General features: G+C 38.5%; 1 protein-coding gene across 1 annotated transcript in view; it reads left to right on the top strand.

The window, feature by feature from the left end:
• The first annotated feature begins 343 nt into the window (after positions 1–343).
• Positions 344–18,629, top strand: part of LOC311525623 (uncharacterized protein) — a 57,921-nt gene continuing 39,635 nt past the window's right edge. The window contains exon 1 of the mRNA XM_084637929.1: positions 344–425. The gene's annotated coding sequence lies outside the window, so the exon portion shown is untranslated. The remainder of the gene's footprint in view (positions 426–18,629) is intronic.

Below are 18,629 nucleotides of genomic sequence, written 5' to 3'. Positions count from 1 at the left end.
TCTGAATATTTTTAACCAAATATATTTCAAGTAACGCCTAAGAGGACTACAAGTGAAAGCTTAAAGAAGAAAAATATTTTTTTCTAGTTTGTTTACTTTATGCATTTCACAGTGATGGGTGTATAGACAGTCATCTTTCACACAGCAACTGAGTAATGAGAAACTTTTTTTAAAAAAATAGGAAAATGTGATTGTAAAATCATAAAAATGGGCATGGAGACTCTGGGGCAGATTTAATACCTGAAACTAGTTAAACACATTTTAAGATTGACTACATTTCACACTGATTGCATTCATGTAAATCCGTGCATGCAAGTATTCATGCCAGACGTGCCTGCACTCTCATCCATTCAGAGAACAGAAACAGTACTGCATGATTTATCTTCACCTGTGACAGTTAAACAACGTTATTGGCATAACGAACAGTGAGTATTTGAAGAGAAGGGAGGGTGAAAGGAATGGGAGAGGTGGGCAAAGTGAAGGAGAGGTAACAAGGGAGAAAGGAAGAGGAATGTGAGAAAAGGCAAGGCAACATACTGATGTTTCCATACCCTAAAATAATTTTGTCAGCCCTAACAAGAGTGTTAAATGATGAATCTACACTTGTGATAGATATTAGGTGTATTTTGAACAATATTCTGTCCCTGTCAACTGACTGTTTCTGTTATCTCCATTAATTTATTACAAACACCTCCTAGAGAAGCAAATTAAATTACCACAATTTTAAATTCTAAAAACCGTAAGTAACAGTTTCTGTTTTTAACTTGCAGGATGGGACTTTCAAATTTAAATGCTGTTTAATTAAGTGAACATAAAGTTTAAACTTATACTGAATAATCGTTATATAATTAGCACAGGAAACCACTGCAATATGTTTAAAACATATACAGTGTGTATCCACTCTCTGGATCTGCAATTAACCAAGTGCTTCAGCTTATGATACAATTATGTTTTTGATCAATATTTAATAGTGATTTTATAAGTGGGCATGAGCATTAAAATGGTATGTTAGTGAGGAAAGGATGTATTTTAATGGGGAATTAACAAATACAGTCCCGGGGCAGGAGGTATTTGCTTTAGAGAATTGCTGCAATTTAAATGAGGTACTTGAAAATAATACATTAAAACTGTAGTTAAAGTTACAAATTCTGTCCTAGATGTGAAACTATGATTATTAAAATGAGAGGTACAACCACAGGATTCACCCAATGTTAGGGTCAATTTGGTGGGCTACACAAACTGGACCCTATTCACAAATATTGGCACAGTGAATTTATCTAAAGTGGTATAAAAAGTTCAAACAAAATCCTCATCAAAGATTTACCTGTTGGCACTGGCTGTCCCAACATCCTTTTGCAAAAAAGTTCTGCACTTATTCTGTTGCAGAGCATCAGTCTCACTCCTAAATTGTTGTTTTTCATAACTGAACTGCTCCTACTAAATTGAAATTCCATTTCTCTGATCAGCCTCTCTTGCAGCATCTGGGTTCCTGTCACAGATAGTGCATCATTCACTGTACAATGCGTCAGTCTTTGAAGTATGTGTGGCATATCCAGGATGAAAGAATATTCTGGTTCAGTCAGGTTTGGGAATCAGCATGCAGTATGCTCTTTTGTTACCAGGTTCTTCCACATGATGTCTGTCCTCTAGAACTATAGCCCTGTCTGCTTTACTTAAATAACATTCAGGACCCAAGACAGCAAGCATCTTTCTCCTCTCTCCTTCCTAAACAAAACTGAGAAGGGTTCAATCCGCTCTCTTGCATCTGTACTTGCCTCTTTTTATGACCACACACAACTTCCAGAAGCTTCTCACTTGACTGACATGCATGCTCCTTTTCTTTCTGCACCTATCTGAGCACGTGCAGTCACACTCCCAAGTCACATACCATTTTTATCTGCCCTACATATTTAATTCTAGTACTGACCTTTGAGTAACTCCCCCATGTCCTTATTCTGTGCTGAGTCCTGAGATAGCTAATGCTTGACAAACTATATGGTTAATTTTAGCAACATTTTTCTCTGAGATTCTGATCTGATACATTTAGTTAGGATTTTAAATAGTTTACCCCCGCAGTACTAGGTGTCAGAACCTCACATAGGTGTCATCAAACGGGTGAGGCTTTAGAAGAGATTTGAAAGAAGAAAGAGGAGACCCACTGTAAATATTGATTGGTAGGCTCTGCCAATTAACCATGAGGCAGAATGGAAAAGACACAGGTTTGGGAGTGGCTGAAGGAAAACAGGGATATTTTAGAAAACCTTGTGGGTGGACTCCTAGATCTGATTCTGTTTCTGTGCTGCTTTGTGGGAAAACATGGATTATCTTAGACCAGTATTATGTGAACATCAGATGTCAGCTTTCTTTACCCTTTCACCTACCAGCTGCACAGCCTATAGCTCTTTAATCATACTTTGGGTGCTGCTGCTCCCGTGCTCACAGATAGTAATCTTTGGAAGGAAAAGGAAAAATAATTGTTGTATGGAAAACATTGTGCTTCCTTGAACTAGTGTACATAGAACAAAACATACCATTGAAATACTGAAAGTGAAGTGAATTTCATGGCCCAAGACAAATTGAAATGCTGTCCTGCTTTATGGCAACCAAATTATCTAGTGTCCCAAGGCATTGAACTACCTTAAAGCAAATAATTCCAGAAGACAGTAAGTGTGTGTATGGGAGGGTAAAGGAGGGTAGGCAGCGTGGATAATGTTAGAGATAAATATAATTGTCAAACGTCCTGAAATTAGTATATACTTAATGGTACAAATGGGAAAATGCCCATTTCTGCTACCCCATGGGTAATATGCCGCCTCACATATGTATACTTTTGAGAATGACTTATTTGCTTATTCTATGCCAGTATAGGAACTGTGCATTGGAAGGGAGAATTCTTTGTGTCCAGAAAGCAAGGATACGTGTTATTGTCAGTCTCTTCCCTTTCTGACTTTTCTACATATGTGGGATAAATCCTCTGGTATTTGTGTGCTTAGAGGTTCATTCAAAACACTTCAAGACAATGTCTGCTTTGGGGAATGGGAAGAACAGCACACTTTGAACAAATGTCCTTGAGGAAGAGAACAACAAAAAGGGACATCTCAGCACTTTAGAGCTTATTTATTCAGATGGAGTCCAAAGTAACGTAGGTAGGGTTCCATTGTCAGGAAACATGCAGCAGTGCCATAGAGCCCTCCAAGATCAATAAAAACAATAAAAATACTTGAATTTTTCTATATCTCTGCAGTATAATAAGAAAAGGAGTACTTGTGGCATCTTAGAGACTAACAAATTTATTTGAGCATAAGCTTTCATGAGCTACAGCTCACTTCATCGGATGCATTAAGTGGAAAATATAGTGGGGAGATTTATATACACTGAGAACCTGAAACAATGGGTGTTACCATACACACTGTAACGAGAGTGATCAGGTAAGATGAGCTATTACCAGCAAGTGTGGAGCCGGGGAGAAAAACAAAAAAACCTTTTGTAGTGATAATCAAGGTGGGCTATTTCCAGCAGTTGACAAGAACGTTTGAGGAACAGTAGGTGGGGGAAATAAACATGGGGAAATAGTTTTACTTTGTGTAATGACACATCCACTCCCAGTCTTTATTCAAGCCTAAGTTAATTGTGTCCAGTTTGCAAATTAATTCCAATTCAGCAGTCTCTCATTGGAGTCTGTTTCTGAAGTTTTTTTGTTGAGGAATTGCCACTTTTAGGTCTGTAATCGAGTGACCAAAGAGATTGAAGTGTTCTCTGACTGGTTTTTGAATGTTATAATTCTTGACATCTGATTTGTGTCCATTTATTCTTTTAAGTAGAGACTGTCCAGCCTGGCCAATATACATGGCAGAGGGGCATTGCTGGCAGATGATGGCATATATCACATTGGTAGATGTGCAGGTGAATGAGCCTCTGATAGTGTGGCTGATGTGATTAGGCCCTATGATGGTGTCCCCTGAATAGATATAAGGACACAGTTGGCAATGGGCTTTGTTGCAAGGATAGGTTCCCGGGTTAGTGTTTTTGTTGTGTGGTGTGTGTTTGCTGGTGAGTATTTGCTTCACGTTGGGGGGCTGTCTGTAAGCGAGTATTGGCGTGTCTCCCAAGATCTGTGAGAGTGATGGCTCGTCCTTCAGGATAGGCTGTAGATCCCTGATGATCCGTTGGAGAGGTTTTAGTTCTTACAACTACAATACCCACCTGCTGAAGTGAAGAAACAGATTGACAGAGCCGGAAGAGTACCCAGAAGTTACCTACTACAGGACAGGACCAACAAAGAAAATAACAGAACGGCACTAGCCATCACCTTCAGCCCCCAACTAAAATCTCTCCAACGCATCATCAAGGATCTACAACCTATCCTGAAGGACGACCCATCGCTCTCACAAATCTTGGGAGACAGGCCAGTCCTTGCTTACAGACTACTTTTCTTTTTGCGGATACAGACTAACACAGCTGCTATTCTGAAACCTGTAGTATAATAGTAACACTTTCTTCCAATGCTTGCACACCTCATCGTTGTCGATTTAGTGAAGGACATGGAAAGCAAGTGCATTTGATGTACTCCTTCCTGCTGACATTCTGGAAATGGAGCAAGTCAGAATGAAATATAGCTTTTTTCATAATTAAAAATCCATTTCATTAAAAGCAAAGCATTGCACTGATAGACTTATTTGTAGATACAGCCCCCGTCTATCTATGAGTTACAGACACAGAATAAAGAGAGCTTTTCCATAAACGTTCAAAAAGCCCAAATGAAAGGAAAGCATTCTATTTACCCGTGAATTACTTATTTGGCATGCTTGGTCATTTCCCCTCACCATATTGGCTGCCAATTACTCTGCATTCTTTCTATATTGCCAGTTTTTGTACTCCTACATATCTTTCATTTGTTTTTATCTATATCTTTTACCTACCTATCTATTTCCTCTTTGTGTCTAGAGTAGGTTGCAAATTATATTTGTGATGCAGGGAACTTTCATTCTGATTGTCTTGATTTTATTTTATACAACCATGACTACCATAAAAATTGGCTGTAATGCCTCTTTTGTGTTATTGATTCAAGCCCATTTCAGAATTAACTTGTTTGGAATGATCTAGCAATGTCATGTGCCCCAGATTCTATCAATAAGAATTCATGTTTCATAACTAAATGCAATAAAAATGTTCAAATATATCTAAACATAGTTATGTTTTGAATTTTGATGAAAACCTTATGGAATCAATCGAATATACAAGATATGTGTAAGTTTTAGTTCTGGGCTTACAAGTGCTGGGTGGTGGAGAAAAAAGACTGTATTCCTGCTTATAATCTTAAAATAGAAACAATCCACAGCACATAGTAAATAATTTTGAGTAGTAAACCAAGTTTTGTGGGTCAGATTTCTTCCTCTAAAACAGACAAACAAGTAGTAGGTTAGTATTGTGTGAAATATGCACATGATGCATTTTTAACTTAATAGAAATTCCAGATTTTAAAAAAGTTTCCATCCTATTAATAGACCATTTTAATAATTTCTTTGCGTTTATTTTTCTCTCACTATTTCACATTCTCTTCTCAACTCCCTTTTTGATTTTTCCCCTCTCCCTTCTTATTTGTTTTGTAGCCTTCCTTCCCTTCTAACATTTTTACCATTTAAAAAAAGCATAAAATAAGGCCTCTGTTCTCTTTCTGCAGCTGCAACACCATTCCCTGCTGCACTAAATTGACACTTCTGCTTGCAATGGCTCTAGTCAGTCACTCCAAGGCTGCTACTTTTAGAAGTGTCAATTCAGTGCAGCAGGGGATGATGCAACACCTGTAAAACTCAGACAAAAATAATAATAAAAAAACTAGCAAAAAATCTTATTGTAGGAGTGGGGAATAAGAGGGATGGGAGAGGAAGAAAAATGGGCATGAGGACAAAAAGAAGGTGAAGGCAGGAGTGGGTAAATGCTGATTCAGTGCAGGGGGGAGCCAGGTGGCAAAGCTGTAATGGACATGGTGTGATCTGGGGGAGGGAAAGATCATAAGAATGGTCCGACCCAGTATGGCAATGGTCCATCTAGTCCCGTATCCTGTCTTCTGGTAGAGGCTGGTGCCAGAAGCTTCAAATGGAGTGAACAGAACAGGGCGATTATAGAGGGATCCAACCCCTGTCATCTAGTCCCAACTTCTGGCAGTCACAGATTCAGGGACACCCAGAATATGGGGTTCCATCCCTGACCATCTTGGCTAATAGCCGTTGATGGACCTATCCTTCATGAACTTATATAATTCTTTTTTGAACCCAGTTATAGTTTGGTCTTCACAACATCCTTTGGCAATGAGTACCACAGGTTGACTGTGCACTGGATGAAGAAGTACGTTGTTATGTCTGTTCTAAAGCTGCTGCCTATTTTCACTGGGTGACCCTAGGTTCTTGTGTTACATGAAGGAGTAACTAACACTTCCTTATTCACTTTTTCCACACCATTCATGATTTTATAGACCTCTATTATATCCCTCCTCATTCTCTTTTCTAAGCTGAACAGTTTCTCTGCATATTGAGGCTGTTCCATACCCCTAATCATTTTTGTTCTCTGTACTTTTTCCAATTCTAATATTCCTTTTTCAAGATGGGATGACAAAAACTGCATGCAATATTCAAAGTGAAAAAGTACCATGGATTTATATACTGGCATTATGATATTTTCTGTCATACTATTCCTTTCCTAATGGTTCCTCACATTCGGTTAGCTATTTTGACTGCCACTGCACATTGGGCAAGAGGTTTTCAGAAGACTATCCATAATGATTCCAAGATCTTTCTTGCATGGGAGAAGCTAATTTAGATCCCATCATTTTGTAAGTGTAGTTGCGACTATATATTTCACTGCATATTACTTTTTACTTATTAACAAGTAACTTTCATCTGTCAGTTTTTTGCCCAGTCACCCGTTTTTGTGAGATCCTTTTGTAACTCTTTGCAGTCAGCTTTGGACTTAAATATCTTGAGTAATTTTATATTGTCTGGAAACTTTGCCATCTCACAATTTACCCTTTTTCCTCCAGATCACTTGTAAATATGTTGAACAGCACAGGTCCCAGAACGGATTCTTGGGGGACCAGGCTATTTAGCTCTCTCCACTGTGAAAACTGACCATTTATTCCTACCCCTTGTTTCCTATCTTTCAGCCAGGTACTGATCCATGAGAAGACCTTCCCTTATCTCATGACTGCCTACTTTGCTTAATAGCCTTTGATGTGGGACCTTGTCAAAGGCTTTCTGAAAGTCCAAGTACGCTATATCCACTGGGTCATCCTTGTTCACATGCATGTTGGCCTTCAACAATCACCTCTCTTGCAAAAGGTTCTAATACTCCACTTATCAAAAGTCTTCTGTGACTTAAGTTCCTTAAGAGGCTCTCCAAAGGGAAGATAAAATATGGGTTATATTCACCTGCATATTACATGAAAGATGCTTGTAATATCACTTGAAGAGGGGGCATCAGCTTTGCATGTGTAGGGGTTGTGGTCGGGGTGGCCATCATGAAGCACTGATTCAGCCAGCGGTGCTGGAATAATTTTTATAGTGGGGGTGCTGATGATGGAAACCATGTATCTGTTGTTCATTATTACTACTTCAAGCACCCCCAGTACCCTTATCTGCCAGGTAGGGGCCTATGCACTAGTAGGGAAGAACAGTACCTTCATCTGCAAGATTCCTTTGGAAATTTGACTACAATTTAGGTGTGCCCTTCCCTAACAGAGCATCAACTACAAGTAATAGTGCCAGCCCTCCCCTAGTGGTTATTTGTGATTGGCAGTAATAGACCCTGCAATAGACCTCTGCTGTCACAGAGGAAACTGTTCTTTTTAAAGTATCCCTATGTTACGAGTATCACCTTACACTAGTCAAAGTGACAGAAGTTTAAGGCTGAGATTTTCTTAATGACCTATTAATTTCAATGCTTTTTGGGCAAGTAAATGCCCAAGACAGCTTTGAAAATCTCATTCTAAAAGTCTAATGTACTTTTCACCACTGAGGCTGTTTCATTTCTTTTATTCCTTTAAGCTTTGACAATGAAACTAGATGGCTCAGTTTCCCTTTTGTGCCAAATCTCTTTCATTGTCTGATTCTTATGCACTATCAAAATTATCCTCAAAAAATTTTCATACCCTACTTAACCTGATGTTTCAACAGAAAGTTTTGGGACTTTCTTCTTGTCTGGTCAGAGAGAAACAGAAGATGAGCATGACTAGAATTGGTTGAAAAAAAATGGCAAAACATTTTTTCATTGGAATTTGCTAATCTTATCAAAAAGAAAACAAGTCTCAGAGATGGTTTGATTTCAACAAAGTTGTGAGAAAATCCAGGCAGGGTTAGATGGAATCCTGCCTGTCCCGCAGGTTTCAAAACTTGACTAGTTTTCTGCCAGCTCACCTAGTGGACTGATATGGAGTCAGAGACCCAAGGGCTTCCATGATCCTTGCCAGACCGAGTGCCCCAGATCCAGACTCCTTTTCTTTTTGTAGATAATTTCAAATTTTTTGGTTTTCATTAAGAATTGGAATGAAATCAAATTTCAAAACCCTCCACAAAACAGAATTACCTTTCTCTGAACAGATCTAGCCGTGATCCTCCTAGAACTTTTTGCAACCCAGCAGTCTTGCTACCCCCATGCACTACCACAATGTTGTCATTCAGTGAAAACAGTCCAGTGGATTTGAAACAGGACAAAGTCAGGAGTACCTGGTTCTATTCCTGGCTCTGCGGCTGATTTGTTATGAGAATTTGGACAGGCCACTTCACTCTTCAGTTTTCCTATCTGTAACATGGGGGAGAATGAACTTACTCATCTTTAATGCCCTGAATAAATGGATGAAAAGTGCTATATATGGTAAGTGCTAAGTATTAATGTTTGACTGGGAAAAATATAGTCAGAGAGAGTGGTGTCAAGACAAAAATACAGATAAATTTACAATATACCAATTAAAGCAATTTCAGCACCTTTTCCATTGTATGTTTAACAGGATGACATCAGATGACGTTGTGCTGGTTAATGATACCTGTGAATCTGTCCAACAAAAAGGGACTTCTCTTTGCATATGGATACATATATGCGTGTACCATTCATTTGAAAGGAACAGCACTGTGTTAAATAGGCCATGGTCTTGTGAATACACACTGGCTAGCTGTCAAGGTGTTAATGAATGTGAAACTATAAAACTCGGACACCCAAAAAAGTGTCTTCACATGGTATGTTTAGAAAATCTTTCTCTGAAGATCTCTATAGTCTTGATTTTTCATATAGACCCTGATTCTGGAGGTCATCTTTATTAAGGACAAGTAGCACTTAAGTTCATGCTTGACTCCCATTGAAATCAGTAGGAATTAACCAGATGCTTAAAATTAATCACATGCTTAAATGCTGCCCTGTATTGGGGGCATATTTGGCAGATCTTTGAAGAACTTCCATCATCTAAGGAGTGTCCACTTTCCAATACTTCAAATGCTTTCTTGAAAATAGAATTCCAATTTTGTCATCTTTATAATCTTGCTGTTTATCATATTAATACAAGAATGAGCATTATGATAACTTCCTGTTGAGTCACTTAGGATGGGTTCTCATAGCATCAGATATTAGAGAGGGGAAAAGACCTATTAGATCATCCAGTACATTTTTCTGCCAGTGTGGGACTATTTCAGATAGAACATTTTTAGATGTTATGTCAACTCTAGATTTTAAAATCCCCAAGGGAAAGTTTTCTCTCCTTTCCTTAGGATACTGTTTCTCACCTTAATACATCTCATTGTCAGGAAGAGTTTTTCCTGATGCAATATTCAGCCTAAGCTTTATTTCCATTACTCCTAGTTATACCTCTTTACAGCACACTAAATTCCTTTCACTTGGTGGTTTTTACACCTTTGAAATATTTCTGGATTATTATATCCTCCTTTAAATTGTTGCTCTTCTCTGAACTTTGTCCACTTTGTCCATATCCTTATAGTTTTGAAAAGAATTACCCAACATCTTCTAGTCTGAGACCTAAACCTACTAAAATACCCTCAAGATCTTGGTGCTAGGATTGCCTTTGGAGTGCTGTCCCTTGGTCCTGCTCTGGGGCTCCATTTTTCATATGAGGCTGGCTAATAGGAGTCTGATAGATTTGAAGTCTCAGTCATTCAAACCACCTGACTTTGGTTATTCTAAGGGAAGTTCCCTCTCCCCCCCCCCCCTCTCTCTTCCCCGACCCCATTCTGAAGCCACAGCCCTTCTGGTTAGTGTGAGAGTGGGTGGGGGTTCTCTGCTACTGGCTTTGAGGGGGCAGGGAGTGTTTCTATCATTGCTTATCTCCATTTCTTGGTCCTCCTTCCCAGTGGATATTTCTAATCCCTGTTTTTGATGCTTCTCCAGGCTTTCCCAAGCAGCAGCAGAATGAAATTGACCTCAATCTTGTCAGTTTGCACAGAGGGTTCCAAATGGCTGTGGTGAAAGCTGAGGCAAATATAGAGGAAGGATAGTCCAGCGGTTAAGGTGAAAATCTGGAATTTGGAAGGCCTGGACTGAATTCCTGGCTCTGCCACAGACTTCCTGTGTGACATTGGGTAAACTAGTCTCTCTGTGCTTAAGTTCCCCATCTATAAAATGGGGATAATACTCATTTCCTACCTCACAGAGATGTTGTGAGGATAAAGATGGTGAGGTGCTTAAATATTATGGTAGAGGGGCCATCCACTAAAGATAGAATGAGGAGAGAGAGAAAAACTGTTAGTAACTTAAGTTATAACAGCATTGTCAGATCCCAATAAAATCATTACAAGAGTTTAAATCTAATCCCTTGAAGTGTTTTAGCTGACTTTCAGCAATCCATGCTGAAGTTGTGGGAAGGCTTTCCTTGGGTTGTTTTTTTTCCTGAGTCTTGTCTATTTGTCTTATCTATGTGTGGCAGCTTGCTTGTAGAGATGGACCAGATGAGTTGTGGAATACTTACTGTCTAAGCAGAGTAGAGGAGGGTGTATGTGTGGGGTGCTCACTTCAGAGTCTTTTATATTCTTCTTCTTATTTTCTTGAAATTATAGGAGAAAACATCTCTTTCAGACTTGTTTTGATTTAAATTGGTTGTTGTCACTCTTTGATTGGCTTAGGTGATGCTTTCAGCTCCTGAATATACAGTCTGTTTAATGAATATTCAACATTGCTTTAATTGCCTTTGTTCTTCTTGTGGCAGGAATGATCCAGATAATTAAATGGGAGTTAAAACTAACTTTAAAAGTTGTCTGTTTTCTCAGATATTCTTTCAATTTTATTAGTTTGACAGGAAATAAAATTCTGTTTTCAAAAGTCCAAACACCCCTGTTCTTTATACAAAAGTTTTAATTCTGAAAAGTCTTTTTAAATCAAATAACTTTTTTTTTAGCTGAAATAACTAAAAGTTGTTAACTTTACATGACAAGTTTTGGAACAATGATTTTCTTGTCTTCTTGAGTTGGAGCATGTTTTGCTTGTGTTCTTCTGGTAGTTAATTTTCTATTAATATAAATATTCTATAATTAAAGGGCTTTCTATGTTAGTAATTAGTTTAGCATCAAATGACCTTGCTATTCATCAAAACATTTTACTGTTCATATAACAATGATATAAGGCAGTTATTATATGAAGGCTTGTATCTTAGATAACAAAATATTTGCAAATATACAGTTTAAAAAAAGCTTATGCCAACTTAAGCATTTGAAAAAAAACCAAAGGTTTTCACTTATAAATGGAAACATGAATTGGAAGAAACCAATATCTTCTGCAAAACATTTCCCATCATAAATGTTTTCCAAGTTTAAAGAATGAAGACTTAAGTGTTTACAAAAGAAATCAATTTCAATAAGGATATTTCTCAAATTATTTATGTGGGTTTAAACTCAGGGTTATCTTTGAAAAGAAAAGGGTGGAACAGTTAAGCATAGGCCCATTTTATAACCTAGATTGATGGCTCTGATAACATATGTTACATTCCTTTTTTCAGTTAAAACATGCCTGGCTTACATGGTCTGTCTTGATGTTTGCTTGTCATTGGGAGATAGAAGCAGAACCCTTCTGGAATTTTTTTGATATAATTTGCATACTTTGTAACATAGCCAGCTAAACATGTGCATTGTTATATTTCCAAGCATCTTGGAGGTAACATTTTGGTAGAGGTGCCCTAACATTCAGTAAAGGTGCAAACACTTTTGTAATGACTTGACTATATTAAGTTACAATAATGTTATTAAAAGCACTTTTGTGGATCTCCTCCACACTGACAATTAGATTTTTCAAGCCTTGATTCCAGATGGGGTCACAACAGAGGTGTATAGAGAAGAAATATTCTCTCCCTGCTAAGTGACATGCTGTCTTTTGCATATGCTACCACATATTGCATTGTCTGTTGGATCCATATTGCAATGAAAACTAACCTAATTTTCTGCAGTTTCTTATTCCTAGGTATCTTTCAGAATTGCTGCTTCTAAGGTTTCTTCTCCCTGTTGACTATTTCAGATTATTTTCCCCACAGGCTTTAGCTGACATTTTTTCAAGATGGCTTTAACTTTGATTCTTTTGTCTGTGTCTAATCTCTTGAGGCCCCCATATATAATTTTTCTTTACAGATGTTTGCAACACCTTTCCGTTTTTGTACCCTCTGCAGATTTCATTAACAATATTTACTCCTTATTCAAGATAATTAAAATGAGAAGCATTTATTTTTGTATTTTTTTTTAAAAAAAGACTATTCACAACCAGGTTTCTGAATCAGATTGGAACTGCAGAGTTTGCTACTGACTTTGCCTTAGCTCCTCTTGCACTGATAAATGGAAGAAAGAAAAAGGAGGAATGATGTTGCCCTACTACTTACTAGTCAAGTTGACTGACTCAGGGTATTTGCTCTTTTATAGCTTTCTGTGGGAGGATGAAAAAGGTGTCATACATTTTTTGTTTTGGCACTCAACTACAGTAGATCCAATGAGAAGAAATACATGGCCTTACACTAACAGTGTTAAAGCACTGCTAAAGTATTGCATGTAGGACACTGACAAATTTCTTCCAGGATGTTTGTTTTCTCTGCTCTTAAGCATTCAAACTCCAGTATTTCATTACCACTGATGATACAGAAAGCCTTATTGACATTCTATCTATCTCTTCACAACATGCATTATTAAATGTGAAGCAACTAGTAGCTAGGAGTACACTTGCCAGCTACAGAACAGATTCTCTGTAGTTTGGTGCTCTCTACAAATTTTCTGGTATTCTCTGCCAGTTTCTTTGCATAATGTGCAATGGGGAATTTTTTGTAGTGTGCATTTGTATATAGAAAAATTGCATCAAAATAATTCAGTATTTCATTATCCTTGCTCTGTAATCTTTGGATACAGTTTCAAAAATCCCAGGAGTCTTTTAACATACAAGAACTGACTTTTGTATCAAGTCTCTCTAACTCTTCAGGTTTTTTAGGAACAAATATGACATGTTACCTATGAAGAGGACAATGGGGCCCTGATGAGTATCCCTATTCATGTATTTTTGGAATCAATAGGAATTAGCTTGACTATTTACAGATTTATAACAGTTGGTTGTTGAATGTTTCATTCCCAGTTGGTACAATATGTTCACAGCTGATGCTAATGGCTTGCCCATTTGATTTCACATATGGTCCACTGTTTGGGTCCTCTAAAGCTTTCTTTTGTAGTCAGGCTTCTTTAAAATGATCATATATTTAGTTTTGTTCTGTCATCTGGGAAGATGACTATGAAACTCAGGAACTTGGCAGCTGAAAAGGAAATCAGTGACTCAGTTGATAAAGATTCAAAGAATTTGGGTCAAAATGTCCAAGGAAAAACATTTTCTGTAAACATTGAATACAAACAAATACCCTACTAGACCATATGAAATTCAGTACACAAAGAAATATCCTCTTTCCATCTTTCCGTCTCTTTGAAGCTGTGCTTGAGTTACCCTTGAATATTTCAGCTTGAGGGACTTTTGAGTATTGCTGAGTATCATCAAGACATTACTTTCACAGGGTGTCCATTACATTGGGAAACAGTGTATGCAGAACATACAAACAATGTATGCAGAATTTGTGCAACTCTATCCACTATTTATATCTTTACGTAGATATTATTTTTTTGCTGATAATATTTTATAAAAGGAAAAGACTGCCAAAAACAAGTCTTTTTTCCTTTGGTTTGCTTAACAACATTTAGGGTAGGAGTGTAGGAGAAGTGCAGCATAGTAATACGAGAACAGAAATTAAAATTACAAACTCATCAGCAATCTTTATCCTCTTATACACAACCAGAGTTTATACTGTAAGATGTAACTGATAAAGCCACACTGTCATAAAAAGATTTTCAAGACTATTGCATTACCCTTTGAGGGCTAAAATACTTATTTATTCATCGGAGCAGATCATAATAGCTCTAATTCCCTGAGAAGTGGGCATTGTATGATAATTGAGAGGGCTAATATGTTAATTGTCCTCCACTTCACCTCTAGATGGTTAACTGCTTATCTAGTCAACCAGCAAACAATAATGCTCACTTATTTGTGCCTTACTGTTCAAATAATTTTTTGAACAGGGTAATTTATTTGAAATTAAGCAGGAGTGTATTCACGTGTAAGGGACATTGAAATTATGCCAGATTAACCCATTAGATGTCACTAGGTTGTAGTTTTTCAACGATACAATTTTCAGAGTAGAGTAAAACCTGCCAAGAGCGGTCACTCCTGGGACTTAGCAAAAGTGCTCGCTGGTAAGAGGTGCTCTCTCTTCAAAGGTTTGGACACCAGAGAGCAGTGGTGTTCCGTGGGCTCTGCAAGTAGTCGTTCATGTCAGCTGGTCTCTAAGGCAGGTTTTACTGTACCAACAATATAATCTAGAATGTGGTATATTTCTCTAACAAATGGGACACTATTAGCAGTTTTTATTGTACTGCTTCTACTTTACTACCCATGTGTTATCACTCACAGAGGCTGTTTGTTATTGTGATATATAAACACATGTTGATGGAGGTAACATGCATGCCTGAGACTTTTTAACCTCTGGCGTTGGTGATACTGAAGTTTGTTTAGGTAGGATTCAAGTTCTGGCATCTTTAGGTTGAGCTAAAGGTTTGCACACTATTGATTTAGAATTTGAGCAATTAGAGTGGAGTGGCTTGGAACATAAATCAAACAAGAAAGATTTCTAAAGGATATGGTTAATCCCAAGAGGCTATGGAGGAAACTAAGGCAATGTCTACACAGGGATAAAAAACCCACAGCTGGCCTGGATCTTGGCTCTGGGGCTGAAAAATTCCTGTGTTTGGCTTGGGCTGCAGATAAAGGGACTTTACAGAGGGTGCTGAGATAGGCCCCCTGTTGGACTTATATCCTAGAAGGGGTTTAATTTTTATATCACATACAGACTGTGTGACTTGACTGGAGGGATTCACCACTACATTGGCGCGGAAGTGCAGGCATATGCACTCAGCCCAGGGGGCGCTCGTGAGAGGTGAGTGCACACCATTACATAGAGCTACAAAATTAGCTGCACCTACAGTATCCCCTCTCTCCATATATTACACAATCAGACCTTCAGTATCTCAAATATATCAGCACTCGCCTCACTGAATTGAGCCAGTAAAAATAGCTACAGCCTTAGCTCAATAAACTCTTCCCTTCACATAACAATAAAACCTTCCCAACTCTGCACAATGTACCCTTTCCTTTCATATGACCATCCTTCTCTTACCCACCTTCATATATCATATTCCCTCCAGACAAAAAATGCTATCTACTTCTTAAGGAAATAGTCTTCTCCTATCTCTTCTCTAATAACCGTCTTTCCTCTTACATCAAACACATGTCCCAAATCTTGGCGGTTTACTAGTAGAATCCCAGGGGCTAGGTGATAATAACCCTGCTAGTTGGTATCCTTGCCTACCAGCAGTGATATATGTTTTAAAGGCATCCCATTTCCTGCATCTTGCTGCTGATTTGGTGGGGGTATTGGGTGGAAATAAGCCAATGTGGGAGAAAAGAATGATTAGAGTAAATGGCATCAGATTATAATTTATTATCAGCATTGGATATATTTTTGGAAGCTCTGTTTCCTAGATAGAACTAAATTACTTACAGTGTTAACGTAGAGTCTTCTGCAACAATGTAAATGAGTTGTTAACATGGCATTTCATTGCTATAATAATTCAAAGCCACTAGCAAGCTTGATGGGTCTGCAATAAATGTTTTATTATTTAGGAAAATATACTATACAAGTTGCAATGTGCCATGCTTATTCATGCTGTAAATCAACAAAGATCAGCAGACTGAACAGAAAAATGAAAAGCTTATTTAGAAACTGACATAAGCTTTCAGATGAGCAGGGATGGCTGAAGTTAACTGCATTCATTTTTCTCTGCTTGTCACACTTGCCACTTGAATTTCACTGCTAAAGATGGTGGATGGTTTTGCTTTATGAAATTATATCTACAGAAACAGCTTTTGCATGTATAGAGACTTATTTATAATAGAGTTAACTCTAAAAAATACAACAACCCCCAAACAATCTAAAAATCTATGTTAAAAATAAAATTACCCCCCCCCCCAATTTTCAAATAATTGAATGGGAGTGAGCTATGTAGATCCGATTCACTGACTTTAAAGGATCTAACTGTAACCAACGGAAACAAGGAAATTCAGAATTATGGCTGCCATTCCATCTCTAACTCTGCTCATAGGACTAAACTTTAAAGAAGATGCACCTATGCTACATGCTTAAAACGAGAAATTTCTCAACAAATGCATTTCAACGTACTTTAAATTGTTCAGCAGTTTAGCTATCTGCATTATTTATGCTGTTTAGAGCAACTTATGACTTGGTACAGTGGACCAAAAGAGTAGAGAAGGAAAGGAGTAGGCTGGTATATCAGTTTCAATAAGGAGCTGGAGGCAGGGAGTTGATTCTGGTATGTTTGTGTTGTACCTGAGAATGGAGCTCTCATCATTGGGTAGGTGGGATCTCTATTTCCTTTCTCTCCCCGGAGCATGTGAAGATACACTCTCTCTCTACAGAAAAGTGCTATGTTCAACAGGGGCTGCATTGTGTCCTAGGTTCCCCCCTGCCTGGATGACCCTTTTCCATCTCAGGTGACTGCCCCCCTCCTCTCCCAACCAGCAGCCTGACCCCTGGCCAATGAACCCGTACCCATACCCCTTCCAAACCTGAGTGAGTGGCATTGTGACCTGCTACAAACCTGAGTGGCACTGAGACCCTGTGGAGTTTCAACATCACTGACTTAAATTTGGCCTGGCCAGCCCCTATCATGATAGCGGGCAGTCAGGCCAAATCTGAGTGAATGGCATTGTAACCTGGCACATGGGATTGTACTGCTGGTCAGCTTCGGCCTGGAAAGAAAAGTGGTTGAGCTATGGCCCAGATGACCCCCCACCTCTGGTTCCATGGCATACAATGTTCAGGTTGTGATGGATCTGCTCTGCAATAATTTATGAATATTGCTATGTTTACTGTATGAATATATTGGCTTAGTTTAATAGCGGACTATAAGGAAAAATAAGGAGGAAGGGAAAAGAATGGTTCAAGATAAGCCATTTCTTAGTGAACACTTGAGAGATGTTAAAGGACAATGCCTGAACAGTTAGCTTTGAAGAGTGTAGTGGGCTATGGTATGGGCACCTTGGTTTGAGGCTGGTGGGGTCGGACGGGCCACAGCGACAGGATCTCTTGAGGCAGTGTGCTTTGAGGAGAGCTTTTACCTCCTTCCCCTCCCCTCACACCCCCACAACTTGCAAAACTAATTTTAGTGCAGAAGGGCCAAAGTTGGCAACACAGAAAAACAAAAGAATTCTGGCAGTTTGAAAAGAATAGTTGTTCAGAGAAACCAGCCTGAGACAGGGACCCTCTAGGGTGATTGAAGAAGTTAAGCCTGCCTAGCTTACTATCAGGAGATAGTGTGTATATAAAGTCTGCTGCAGTTTCCACGGTATGCATCTGATGATCACCATGCACCACTTGTCACCATGCACCACTTGTCCCAGGGCCCCAAAGGGAGGAACCACAAGGATCTGAGCTTAGCTGTACCCTCAGGATGAGAAAAGTTGATACATAGGGTACTATAGCTCAGGTCCCAGTCTAAGAGTGGGAGAATTTGCATAATTCCACTCCAGGATAGATAAAGGCACAAGGCATGATACCTGAGAGAGTGCAGTGAGAGAGACCAGAATTGGGACAGAGGTGTAGTTAGCTCTGCAACTTTGAAAAAAGTGCAGAGATGTCTGAGAATAAGAGCATTCCAGAAGGCTCGGTAAAACTGCCTAAAGATGGAGGAAATATTGGGAGTTATCAGGTCAGATTGGAGTAGAGGAGATGTGTATGAGGAATCACTAATCAGTGGACTATTATTGGCATATTAGAATAATTTTCTTTGTCAGTGAGCAGACATGTTCACAACATCCTGGATTCTGAAGTTATTTAGTGTAGAGCAAGTCTCAGTGATTATCTTGTTGCACTTATTAATAGAATGGGACAAAACTTTCAACTGAAACTTTTTTGATGAAAAATGCAGATTTGGCGAAGCTGAAACATTTTTTTGCAAATTTGTGATATTTTTGCCAAATTGTTCATTTAAAAATAGAAA

The sequence above is a fragment of the Lepidochelys olivacea genome, assembly GCF_965140295.1.
Source record: "Lepidochelys olivacea isolate rLepOli2 genome assembly, chromosome: 8".
Classification (NCBI taxonomy): Eukaryota; Metazoa; Chordata; order Testudines; family Cheloniidae; genus Lepidochelys; species Lepidochelys olivacea.
The sequence above is the reverse complement of the archived record's forward strand: the minus strand, read 5'-3'. Positions and strand labels throughout refer to the sequence as shown.